Genomic DNA, 13,227 nt, shown 5'->3' on the forward strand with positions numbered 1-13,227 from the left:
GCCAAGTTAGGGTGGGTGTTAGTTTATTCATGGATAGTAGATCCAGGGACCTTCAGAGCCTGCGTGTGGCCAAGTTAGGGTGGGTGTTAGTTTATGTAGTTAGTTTCTTCCCACAAGATAGTTTCTTCCCATGTCACTCTAATTCCAGTTTTGGTTGACCTTCCTTACCTTTTTGAACCTATCGAGTCACTTCATCCCCAGGTGTCGTATCTCCTGGAGGAGAGTGTCAGTGGGGCTTGTGGAAGCCAAAGGCTTCCTCTGATGTTTGGCACCACCCAGGACTCAGGAATTCCATGATGCTTTAGGGCCTGCTATTCTTCTTTAAGAATTGGAAATAGGCAGTACTGTACCTTAGTGTTGCAATAACAATGTTTAAAAAATAACCAGGGGCAGGTGAGATGGCTCAGTGAGTAAAGATGCTTGTCACCAAGCCTGGCAACCCAAGTTCAATTCCTGAGACTCATATTTTAGATGGAAAGAACCAACTGCTGTCAGTCAGTAGTCTGGTGACTTACACTCACCCTCCAAAGCATATGTAAACACACACGCGCGCGCGCGCACACACACACACACACACACACACACACACACAGAGTAAATAAGTATGCCAAACTAATGCCTTTTTAAAAACCAGGAAATCAATGACATTTGTGAAACAACTGTGAAGTTCTATTGAGTCCCTGACTTGTGGAGAGGGTGGCCTTGCGGCTGGAGCTGGCCACAGACAGGCACCTGAGGCTCACGTCTTCTTCTTCTGTCGTTGTAACATACATATTTTTTTCCAATCTTGTATCACACCTGGCTCTACAGTTTCTTGTTGTACTACTTCTTGCTTACTATTTCATGTAGTTTTGTGACTGAGACTTTAAGAATTGAGTGTTGTTGAGGGATGAGGGGTGGGAGCGTCTTTTATTCATAAGAAACATAGTTCGTGTATGAGTCTGTTATGAGAATGGTAAAATGGTGGATAGTAACTGGCCTGGCCCCAAACGTCCTATAAATAGATGCAGAGACATCTGTGAAGGGCACAGTGTGAGTGTGGCAGACACGGACTGCGGTCAGCTCTCGTCCTGTAGCCAAGGCTTCTCCGACTCCCTCGCACCTCACGTTCTTCAAGCATTAGGCAATGGGTTGCTCAGTGCTGCCAGGTGCTCCCTTCTCAAGGAGCCAGCGGCTCATTTGTCCTCCCAAGGAGAAGTGTGGCAGGGTTTTGTTTTTATTCTCTAAAACTAACTCTCCAGGTCTCCTTCTGCATTCTTAGCCCTCACTGTAGGCAGTTTTCCAAATGCCTAACTGGTAACTGTACAGGCAATTCCTGTGCTGTTGCAGGGAGCTCTGGGCAGCAGGGAAAGAGGGTGAGGAACCTTTCCTGGAGCACTCTGGGCTGTCACGTGGTCTTTAAAGAAACAGCTGAATTCCTTTTCCTGAGACACAGTGTTAGGTGAAACTCTACAGAAACCCACCCCTCCCATGTGACTGGGATCAGAGGATGGAGTGGTGACAGCCCACAGAACACTGTTGGGAGAACAGCTTGTGTGTCTTGCTTTTTTAGGACAGTAAGTTAAAGTGGGGGGATTCATTATTTTTAAAGTAGAAATTGGCCACCACTCTAAGAACACTGCATGTTTTCAGCCTGTGTCAGCCCCACAGGATAGCGGTGTGGCTCTGCCTTGCCGGCACACTACCTCACAAGGCTGGCCCTGCTCAAGAGCCCAAGGGAGAGTCAGAAGCTAGGCCAGCCTGTGTGTCTGGCCAGTCACTCTTGAGAAACCTTTCAGAGTTTCAGGAGGCGTGTGTTCAGTGGGGACTCAGGGACTGTCCTTTGCAACATGCTGATTTAAAGAACTACAGTGTTAGGTGACACCGTGCCGCTGCGTTAGGATGCCTGGCCAAACTTGCATTGACAAATACATCTCCAAACAAGTTTGGTTTTGAGAGTGGCACTGCTAGTCCTGGGCCTTCTGAGCACTGCCCTGCCTGCTCTTTCCATTGCTGCCTCTGAGAGCAGAGGAGCCATGGCACAGCGGCTAGGATGACATCTGACATCCTCCCTGGCACTGAACTGTCCTGAGTGGCCTTTTAAGCACAAAGAACCCAGCAATCTCCTTTAGTGCACACAACCAAGTTATGAATTAGGTTGTTTTTGGTATACCTGCTCCATCATCTCAGCTCCGTCTCTCAAACATGACTTACTGGTCTCAGGAGAAAAAGCAACCTGACCTTGTTTGTGGCAAGTGAATCAGTTATGAGCGAGCTGTTCATATTTTACAGGTGAATAAACTCTTTAAGGACACTAATCAGCATACCATGCCATAAATTCCTTAGCCCTTCATTCATTAGTGATTACATGACCTTCAGAGGGCTCATTTAAATTAATCTTCTGAAAAAATACATAGCCTCAGAACCGTCTAGTAGAGCTCCTAAGTCTGCAGCTCTCTCTCCTTGCTGGTTCGGTTCTCATGCAGAACCTGCCTGCTACGGTGTTTTGCATTAGAGGAAACCCTACTACTCAGCCACAAGTGTTGAGAGTGAAGCAGTGATTGCAACAGGGCTGATGATCACATCCATGTGATCACGGAAGCCTGTGGCGTCCTGCCTGTAGTCCTGCTGCGTACTGAGGCCGGGGAAGACTGCTCAGCAGTGCAGCTGATGAGTGACTCTGTAATCACATCACAACGCAGAGTCCTGTCCACAGCTGCTTCCTTGGAAGCAGGACTAGAGTGTGGGTTCTGTGCAGAGGACTGTGGTTGAGGCTTCATGCTGGGGGCGGGGCATGTGCATGGGGATTTGAAGGACTCAGGGATGGGTTTATTTGCATCCCGCAGGTTACACAGGGGAGGATTCGATGACTTAAGTGGAGTTTGCTGCTGAAGAGTTTTCCATCATTGCTGTTTCCTGTAACTCTTGACTAAATACCTTGCGATCCCTTTGCCTTTTACCTTTCTTCCCTTCTTTATAAGATGCAGCTTTGCTGTATGTGTGTTGGGGGCCTCATATCAGCTGGTGTATGCTGCCTGTTTGGGGGTCCAGTGTTGAAGAGATCTCGGGGGTCCAGATTGAGACTGCTGGTCCTCCTACAGTATTGCCTTTCTCCTCAGCTTCTTTCAGCCGTCCCTAATTCAGCAACAGGGGTCAGCTGCTTCTGTCCATTGGTTGGGTACAAATATCAGTATCTGATGCTTTAAGCTGCTTGTTGGGTCTTTCAGAGAGCAGTCATGATGGGTCCCTTTTTTGAGAGCTTCATAGCCTCAGTAATAGTGGGAGGCCTTGGGACCGCCCCTCGAGCTTGGGAATACACCCAACGATGCCCCATCATGCCACAGGGGCACGTGTTCCACTATGTTCATAGAGGCCTAATTTGTGATAGCCAGAAGCTGGAAACAACCTAGATGTCCCATGACAGAAGAATGGATACAGAAAATGTGGTTCATTTACACAATGGAATACTACTTAGCTATTAAGAACAAGGACACCCTGAGTTTGCAGGCAAATGGATAGAACTAGAAAATATCATCCTGAGTGAGATAACTCATACTCAAAAGGACATGCATGGTATGTACTCACTAATGAGTGGATATTAGCCAAAGTAAATAAATAAATAAATAAAGTACAGAATACCCAAGATACAGTCCACAGAACTCAAAAAGGTCAACAAGCTGAAGTGCCCAAGGGAGGACACCTCAGTCCCAGTTGGGAGAGAGAAGAAAGCAATCACAAGAGTGGAGGGAGGGAGGGACCTGGGAGGGAAAGTGGACAGGAAGGGGTAAGGAGGTGGGGAGGGGAACCTGATCTGGTATTGGGTGAGGGAAAATGACTGAAGCCCTGAGGGCCAGGAGAAAGAATGGAAACAGGCAACTTCAGGAAATAAGAGGTTGGGGGACCCCTCCCCTCCCGGAATGCACCAGAGACTTGGAAGATAAGAGACTCTCATGAATCAAAGGAGGGACCTGAGATGAAATGCTGGACAGTAGGGAGAGGGAACTTATAGAGCCCACCTCCAGCAGGAAGACAGGGCATCAAGTGAGAGATGGGGTTGCCATCCCACAGTCACAACTCTGACCATATAATTGTTCCTGTCTGAAAGAATTACAGGGATGGAAATGGAGAGGAGCCTGAGAAAAAGAAGGTCCAGTGACAGGCCCAAAGTGGGATCCATTTTTTTTTTTTTTAAGATTTATTTATTTTATATGTGTGAGTACACTGTAGCTGTTTTCAGACACACCAGAAGAAGGCATCAGACCCCATTATAAATGGTTGTGAGCTACCATCTGGTGGCTGGGAATTGAACTCAGAACCTCTGTAAGAACATTCATTGCTTTTAACTTCTGAGCCACCTCTCTAGCCCCTGCAAAAGCAGCTAATTTTACTGTTAACCTTGATGGACAATAGAATAGCTTTGCAGTCTCACAACTCACTGAAATACTGTTTGTTTTCATAGGGCTGTTATTTTTTTAAATATTATTGTCTTACAGTCAGAATATCTATTAAATCAGGTTTTCTCCATGAAGACATAATTTTAAAGTCATTTTTCTTTTTGAGGGTGATGATAGAGAATAATTTTCACTTTATCACAAGTCAGCTTGTTAGGTTTCTACGTTTGAAACAGTGATAACAAACTTTGTGTCCTATATTTTCTTTTAAAAAAGAGATATATTACTTTTTATTTTACATGTATTTGTGTGTGCCTGAGTATATGTATGTGTACCACATGTGTACAGTGCCTGTAGGGGCCAGAAGCAGGTGTCGGATTCCCTAAAACTATCATTGCAGGTGGTTGGAAGCTGTCTGAGTACTGGGTTCTGAACTTGGTTCCTCTGCAAGAACAATTTGCACTCTTAGCCACTGAACCATCTCCAGCTCTTGAAGCATGTAATTTCTATGAAAAGACAGATTTGGTAAAATAGGGCACATTTTACAGATTATTTGTCTTTCCCTGTGTTCTGAATGGGGCTGCAGGCCTTCCCCAGAACATCCTATAGAGGGCGCTAGTGAGAAGGGAGGGCTCAGCTCTTCTACCTTCCACAGCTGTCCTGCAAGAAACCTCTGGATGGAAGGTTTTGTGGTGATATCTCGTGCCTCTGGTAATGAGAAATGGTTTTGGAATAGGCTGTGTGTCTGTGTGTTTGTGTATAAGCCCACACACGTGTGTATGTTCAGTCCAGTTCCACTTCCTAATCCATGTTGCTTTAATGGAAAATATTTTTTATTCTTGTATTTGGTTTAAAGGGTTATTTGATGAAGTTATTTCTAAATAGAGCTTGTAAAGAAGTGTGTGGTTACAGTTTGTATGACAGATTAAAAGGCCGGATGTGACACTCCGTAGGAAATGGCATGGTAGAACAGGACATTTCTGCAGCTCAAGTTGCCACAGTAACTTGCAGCAAGACACACTTGACTTGGCATCCAGGCCTAGAGGATTTCAGTGACAATAAATGTCCTGATTGCATTCATCATCTTTATTTTCCCCAAGAAATAAGCTTTTGTGACCTAATTGGGCTATTTCTGGTTTTAGAAGACCAGGAACAGTTTGTCTGTTTTAGCATTTTGAAACTTCATTCATTGAGTAAAGCTGAGGAGAGGGGACATGTCTCTGAGGAGCTGGGACTTAGAGATTTCAGTGTGACTGCTACTGTACGACTTAATGAAATGTGAAAGAAACAAGATGTGATGAGAAATGGAGGAATTGTCATATCCATTTGTTAATGTGAATTTCTAATATTTAAAAACTGGAATCTGGTTTTCATGGATCACTGGTTTAGGAACACCATGACTTAGTGCCAGCTTGTTAATATTTCTCACTTGTGGTATGCAGTGCTGGAGCCTGACTTGGGAACAAAGAGTGGAGGTTTTACTTGTGCAGTAAGGGTAATCTGACCCTATATTCACAGGTGCCTATATACAATAGGATAGGGTTTCAGAAAAGAAAACTTTTTCTTTTATTTTCTTCTGCACTACATTCTACAAGATGGTAATCACTAGCAAGATCATTTTGAGTAAAACATAGATGCTTTAGAAGAGGTGGTAGAGCTTATGGGTGTGCAGGTATTCTCACATGTACATGGTCACCTACTTTAGAATGTGTGGAAAATGGAAGAATCCGTGGCCTGAGTGTTCACAAATAGCAGAGTTAAGGGATCAGCCTTGGTGTCCATCAGTGGAGGGATGAATGCATGGATGGATGAAGAAAAATTCATACACACACACACACACACACACACATACACACTCATGCATGCAGACACACATATACACTGACACACGTACACACTGACATACATGCACATAGGCACACACAGAGATACACACATGCACACATATACTCATACATGTACATACACACTGACATACATGTACGTACACATATGTATATACATTCATGCACACATGTACACACATACACACAATACACATACATGTATGCACATTCATGCACATACTGACATACATAATAAACACATGTGCATGTACACATATATATGTGTGCGAACATGCAGGGTGAGGTTTTATTCTGCCGTAAACAAGAATGAAATTATGTAATTTTCAGGAAAATATAAAGAACTGAAAATCCTCATGTTAAGTAACAAAACTCACAAAGACGATCACATCTTTGTCTCCTGTGGGATTTAGGGGAGGAGAGACATGAGGAGGACTCTTCCTTAGGGTGGACAAAAAGGGTCATAAGGGGATGGATATGCTCAAAGAACATTTTATGCATATATTGAAATGTCACAGGGACACCCAGTAATTAGTACAATTAATGCACCATAATTAAAAACCAAGAGTCTATGGCTAGGAGAATTCTTTTAAATTGTATACAAAAATCCATTGCTGAGAAATAGAGTTCATCCATCCTGTGCCACTTAGCATTTTTTGAGAAGCCCCTGTATTGAAATGTCACTCTATACCCTACACATGCGTTCAGTTGCTTTAAAAAAGAATACAGCATGTAAGGTTGATCAGACCTCCCAAACTTTATTATATGATTTTTGAAAAACTGTTTTTTCATGGAGATAAATTTATTTCATTTTATGAAAATGAAATTCTCAGAGTTTCTATGGGGCCAAACAAACTGAACTCCTGAGCTTAGACTAATATGGAGTTGAAGTTTTTCATCTTAATATTGCAATGAATGCCTGTTTGTGATGGAGCCCTGCTTCTGAGGGGGAGGGGCAGGGACCCAGGTGCCCCAGCAGCGCCCTTGGTGTGTTTGGTCTTTTGCTGCTGTAGCACAATGTTTTAGACTTGGCATTCTCTGATGAAAGAGACTCATCTTTTCACAGTTCTAAGCCAAGCTGCTTTGTTTTGTCTTGTTTTGTTTTTTTGAGACAGGGTTTTTCTGTGTAGCCCTGGCTATCCTGGAACTCACTCTGTAGACCAGGCTGGCCTTGAGCTCAGACATCCACCTGCCTCTGCCTCCCAAGTGTTGGGATTAAAGGCGTGCTCGGCCACTGCCCAGCTTAGATCAAGCTTCTATAAGCATCTTCTGTCTGCACAATTACATGGTAACTAGGAGGCACCAGGACATATATTGTACACACATATATAATTTAATTTTCAATGAAACTGATATTCTTATATCCAATATGTTGAGTGGGAAGACTCAGGTCTGCCAATAAAGGGCACTTCATTCATATTAACATGAAATGTGACTTCACTCACACTAATAATTCCATATGACATGACGTTTGAAATGACAGAATGGGCACTTCTTGAGACATCTTGAAGGAAAAGAATAAACAGAGAGGGAGAAGAGAGAGAGGGAGGGAGGAAGAGGGAAAGAGAGGGAAAGGGGGTGAAAGTCAGGAAATAAGGTGTGACTTTCCTCTAAAGGATCTGACCAAGCACTCAGTCGGTAGAAAGAAGTGTAAGCCATTGCTTTTGTAGGTAAACCAGGACTCACAGTCACTCTCTGCACAACCCTAGTGACTCACAAGCATGCACAGAGAGCAGGGACTGTGGGGTGCTGCAGAGCAGTAGGGGATGGGGTGAATTTGGCCTGGCCTTCTTCCTCTCCCTCACTGTACCTGTCTGCAGGGTGACCACATAAAACCCAGTGTAGTTCTATAAACTAGACACCTTAATCCCCTCCAGCGCTGCACAGGTCGTGAGCTCTGTCTGCAGGCAGTTCTGCATGTTCTGTACTGCTTAGGCTTTGTCTGTGCAGCTCTGTAGTGTGTTCTGTGGACAGACAGTAATTCTGACAAGCAGTCCCAAGAACCCGTCGCACAGGAGACAGATCCCCAGCTCACTCCAGCTCTCGGCATTGGAAGGCAGGAATCAGGGTCTTCACTGCCCAGCTTCCCTTACACACTCTTGTTGGATGTGCTTTCTCTGCTTGCCTGTTCTTTGGGTAAATTGATGTCTAAATGGGTGAAGTATTATTTTGTAAGATTTAAACATGGCATTTACATGCATTTAATCATGAGACTTCATGTCACTCAGAGACACTAGTTCTGCACACAAGCTTCCTATACTTTTAAAAATTATAAGTGGTGACATACATGCTAGATTTTATCTTTTTATGTTTACTAATATTGTATATGTGCATGTGCGTGAGAGGTTTTTTAGTGTTAATAATTTCTTTAATCTTAAACATTTAGCAATTCTCATTCTCAAAAGGTTCTTGCTATTTTAAATTATTCTCCTTTGAAATAGCAGATAGGTAGTTTACATTAAAAACTACACTGCAAACCACTTAATATTTCTCTTCTTACAAAGGAAATTTCATAGACGATAAATTATTATAGATCATTGAACACTACCACCTTCAGCCAAATGGGGCAGCAACTAATTATTGCTATTTCTATTCTGTTTCACCCCAAAGAACATTTGAATCATCCTGTGCAAGCATAGTGGGTTTTTTATAGCCAGTGAAGTAGGATTGTGTAGAGTGCTGTCTCCAGGCTCTGGGAGGCTGAGCCCCCTAGCACAGCAGCCTCCCTCTGGGTTTTCTCACTGTGGCACATTGTTAGCATCTACACAGAAGCTCAACTGTTTTTGCTTGAGGACATTTTGAGACTGAAATCTAATGCTGAAGAAATCATTGCTTGCTTCCATTCTGTGTAGTGTTCTCCTGTGGAGCCATCCTTCCTCATCTTCTTTCCTACTGCAGCAATCCAAGGCCTCAAGTTAGGGAAAGATGTCACCAGCATCCTAACTCCACCCTGCACTCCAAGAACTTGTTTTGAATGAGTATCAGGAACAAAAGCTTGGTAGAAATAAGCCTCAAGCTAGAAGATTTTCACTCTCGAAGGCTTGTTATTTCATGGAGAAGATTGGGTCAGACACCCATCAAGGCATGAGCTTTAGCCAAAAATCAAATTAAACATTCATGAGAAATTAGGAAGGAAGGTAGAGCCAATCACCTCTTCTCCATGAGCAGGTTCTTAGAACAGCTAAGGTTCCCTCCTCTGTGCTGCCTCAGCTCTGTCAGAAGGGCAGAGGCAGGCAGGGCAGGAGAGGAGTGTGTTCTCAAGCCTCACAGGTCCCACATGGGTATCTGGGGGAGGAGCCACTTCACATTGTATAGCTCAGTGGGTCTCTCATGTGCCAAGAGTCCTGTTCCCTGTGCCTGGGAATGGGCGCTGCACTTCCTGCTTGTAACGTTCTATTTCCTAATGATCTCCTCTCGTATTATCAGCCGAAGAGTGGCTTAATTTGCTCAGGCTTAATCCAATACCTGCATTCCCTCATTCGCTAATGTGGGGCTTTTAAAGCTTTCACTACTGACTCCTTTCCACTGGAGAAAGTTCACACCACTGTGACTAAAAAGGAGGGTAAATAGATGCAGAAATTAACCTTAATGAGAAGAAACTATAGTTCTTTCTTTATTAAAGACTAAGAAAAACGTATTTGTAAATGATATAGGTGTGCTGTCTGTGCTGTTTAAAACACAGTACCAGGATAAGCATGTTATAGATGGTGGTCAGAAAGCATGAAAGGCCTTTGTTTTCTACGGTTAAGCCATTGTTTTCTGTGAGAAGTGTTTCTGCATGGCGAGAACACTTAACATAACTGTCTTGCATCTGAGGTGTGTCAGACGGTATTCATGGTTGGTTCATTGCATGATAACGTGTGTGCACTGCTGTGTGTGTATGTTGTATGTTTAGAACTTCGGCTGCAGTGAAGTTATATGACACAACATGAACAAGCACTTCCAGAAACAACTCACCCTTGTGCATTTGACCTGAAGCTAATTTGTCATCATAGTGCATCCACAGACTTTGATTATGGTCAAAATTTTCATGAACCCTACATTCAATTACACAACACCATATGGACTTTAGCCAGCATCAAGTTAAAAATATTGAGTCATAGCCCACTGCTTCATGAGCTTTGGTTTAGTCCAATTCCGCTACTCCCGCATGTCCACAGGAATACATCAGCATTGGTTCAGAAAGCATAGTCATCTCCTTTCCAGAAGACATTCTCCTCTCCCTGATGTGCAGTCCTATTTTCAATAGGAATAGATTGTTCTGCCACACCACTTCTTATCTGCCCTCCATCCCACGATCTTGAGAGTCCAGTAAACAGACTTGAGTCTAGACTGTTAACTAATCAGGTAATCTAGACTGACAGGCGGCATAGAATGATCATGCACCACACCCCTCCCTCCCATCCATCCCTGGTCTCAGGAGGCAGGGTCTTCAGGAAGTGATTAGGTTTTTAGAAGTCATGGGTAGAATTAGCACTCTTGTGAGATGGACACTCTTGTGAGATGGACCACAGAGAGCAGCCTTGCCTGTTTTGCCATGTGACAGCGTAGCAGGAAGGCAGCATCCATAAACAGGAGGCAGGTCGTCACCATACAGAGCATCTGGTGGCCTGTTCTGCACTGGCAGCTGTTAGAACTTACTACATTTGTGTTATTAGTCAACTACCCATTTGTTGGCATTTGTTATATAGGTCAACACATGAACTTCCCGTTAGGATCCTTAAAGTGCCTGTCATAGGCTCTGTGCACAGTAGGCCTTTAGTGAATGCCTTCTTTTGATTTACTTAGTATTTTAGGATCGGAAGACTGTTTTGTGAAGGTGATTCTTTTCTTCCAACTTTACATAGGCCCTGGGGATTGAACACAGGCTGTCAGGCCTGTGCAGCAACCACTGAGCCATCTCACCAAGTGACTGCTCTTTAAATAATTTGGTGCCACAATAATTCTTTTCTCGAGTAGTGAAGCAACATTAGCTAAATGCCTGGCTCCAGGATGTCTGGATTCAAGTCCTGGCTCTCTTGCAGTGAAGTGTGACTGTGGGCATCTGCTCTGAGAAGGTCTCTTCTGAAAGGTGGCAATGATAGTTATCTAGAAGAGCTTTTGGGAATTAAATGCATCTGCACATTTGGAGCACTTAGAGGGAGCCTGGCACGGTGAGCACTGTAACAAGAGCTGCCAGGCGCCCAGTACCGGAAAATGAGAAGCCCCATTCCCTGCTGCCCTTCACGTAGTGCTGAAGCTGGCAGTCAGCAAGTGAGTGAGCGAGCTAGCGCTGCGTCTGTGAGCTCTACCTGGCTGCACATCCGTGTGTCACTTGGACATAGTGGTGCTCACACATGTCTCATACACAGTGGTAGTGAGTTGAGTTTTTAAAAGCCATGGACTGTGATGAACATCCTGGTTTATTTTCTTCTGGATATTGTGAGTTTGTGACATTTCTTTCCATAGTAGTTTAAGATCTGTGCAGTCTGTCCCCTCTCTGCTCCTGGACCCAGAAGAGGAGACTGTAAAGTGAAGGTTTCTCCATGGTTGGGGCATGTTCTCCACAGGCTGTCATGTTCTCCTGCTGTCATCTTGGGATCGGTAAAGGAGTAGAGTTCTTGTGGCCCAGTGTGCCTGCGACTGCACCCTAGCCCCTCTCATGTTCTTGGTTCCTAGTTCTGTCTGTACTGGTTACCACCTACGGAACAGCATTTGAGTTCCTGAAACTGTTAAATCATGTCTGTGCCGTGCAGACAAAGCCATGAGCCACCACGTCATTCCAAATCCAAGTTAGAGTACACTGTGAACCCAGCCTGCTGACTGTTAATCCTGCCTCCCAGTTCACTGCTTCTCATGAAACACTGCAGTGATAGGGCATGGAGCAGTGATCTGGCCTGTTAATTAGAATCAGACTCAGGGAGTGACATTTTCTAGCAGTGTGGGAGGACTTGGGACTTACTAGCTGTGGAAACATTTTAAAACAACGAAGACATGTGTCTCTTTAGCTGTGCTCATTCTTGCTGGCTATGACATGTGATAGCATTTCCCAACATCTCAGTTTTTAAAGTGTTTTCTGATATACACTTTGTTACTACAGTAAGTTTCATATGTTAGAAGCCTTTAATGTAGCAGTATTGAATAGGCTCGCAGTAAGACTCTGAAATTCTTAGCAGAGTGTAATTACCAGTTTTTATCCCATGTTTGGTAGGTCAGCGAGTAGTTCTTGGAAGAAGAAAATGGTTATATTTCTGTACCCACCATTTCTCATCTGAGTGAATGGCATGCATCTGCACTCAGGATGGTAGCTGAGTGCATGGTGTGGGCTCTGTGGCTTTGTGCCGTGTGCTCCTGTGCACAGCAGCAGTGGCTTCCTGGGAGGCCTGAGCTTCCACGGCAGCCTATAAGCAGAAACCCTGTCTCCAGACATCTCAGCGATCAATCAGTAATCAGCTCTGAGAAACACAAATTACAATGGGAATACTAATAAGGGTGGTCACTTGTGATGGTTGCGTGATAAGCCCTGCTATAAGCATTCGTTTTGTTATTTGGTGTTGACAAATTTAAGGATTATTCCTGTTGTAGAGCCAAGGTAACTCATCGAAAGCTACCTAGTCAGTGAGTAGCAGGGTCAGGCGATGTCAGATATGTCCTAGGTGCTCTTTTCACCCTGCAGGCATCACTAATCGATGGTATTGTATGCTCATGCTGATCCTGATCAATGGCCCTTTCCCACATCCATTTGGATATCTGTAGTTCAACAGTTAGGCTTACTAGGTCATATAAAACATGTGGCATGCTTGGCTGTAAAGGTGTCTATATTTAACTTTCTCTTAAATTATCCTGAGGTGTTGTTAAATTGAGCCAGTATATTTGGAAAATAACAAATGAGACAGAAAGCATTGCTTCAATCTAGAGGGAGAATGAACATACAGAATTTTCTATTGTAAATCTTGACTGGTATGGACAGTTGGGATTATTATTATTTTCATTTTAATAGCCTTTTTTTTTTTTTTTTTTTTTTTTTTTTTTTT

The 13,227-nt window shown here is 43.8% G+C and overlaps 1 protein-coding gene across 3 annotated transcripts in view; it reads left to right on the forward strand.

Moving 5' to 3' along the window:
• Positions 1-13,227, forward strand: part of Rassf8 (Ras association domain family member 8) — a 71,896-nt gene that overhangs the window by 21,998 nt on the left and 36,671 nt on the right. The window contains exon 1 of one of the 3 annotated variants that reach the window (XM_029534739.1): positions 5,064-5,081. The exons of the other annotated variants lie outside the window; for them this stretch is intronic. The gene's annotated coding sequence lies outside the window, so the exon portion shown is untranslated. Of the gene's footprint in view, positions 1-5,063; positions 5,082-13,227 lie in introns of those variants that run through there. 3 annotated transcript variants of the gene reach the window in all.

This window comes from Mus pahari, chromosome 2, assembly GCF_900095145.1.
Source record: "Mus pahari chromosome 2, PAHARI_EIJ_v1.1, whole genome shotgun sequence".
NCBI lineage: Eukaryota > Metazoa > Chordata > Mammalia > Rodentia > Muridae > Mus > Mus pahari.